Below are 416 nucleotides of genomic sequence, written 5' to 3'. Positions count from 1 at the left end.
GTGCGTGAGAGCGAGCGTGCGTGACCTCATTACAGGAGGTGGAGCTACACGCAATCTGCTGCGTGGTGTTTACATATTCATGTCCTATAGCATTTACATGTCCCATCGTCTGAATGGCTTCATGCTTATCATGATAATACATAGGTCCACACCAATTATTCATTATCGGCTATTGTCTTTTTTGGATCATCTTTTCCAAAAAACATATTGATCACAAAATTAATGCACGTCTGTCTATTGATCTGGATTGAGACAGTAGTAAAGCAGTGCTTTTTTATCCTTTTTATAATTTTGTACTTATACTTTTCAATAACACTGAAGCTAGTTTCGATTTTTGACCACAACTTTTGTCATCCATGTGCAAACGAAGAGGAACGACTGTTGATAGAGATATTTGCATAAAATAACACTCACAT

Source organism: Barbatula barbatula (genome assembly GCF_947034865.1).
Source record: "Barbatula barbatula genome assembly, chromosome: 7".
NCBI lineage: Eukaryota > Metazoa > Chordata > Actinopteri > Cypriniformes > Nemacheilidae > Barbatula > Barbatula barbatula.
This window is presented reverse-complemented; position numbering follows the sequence as displayed.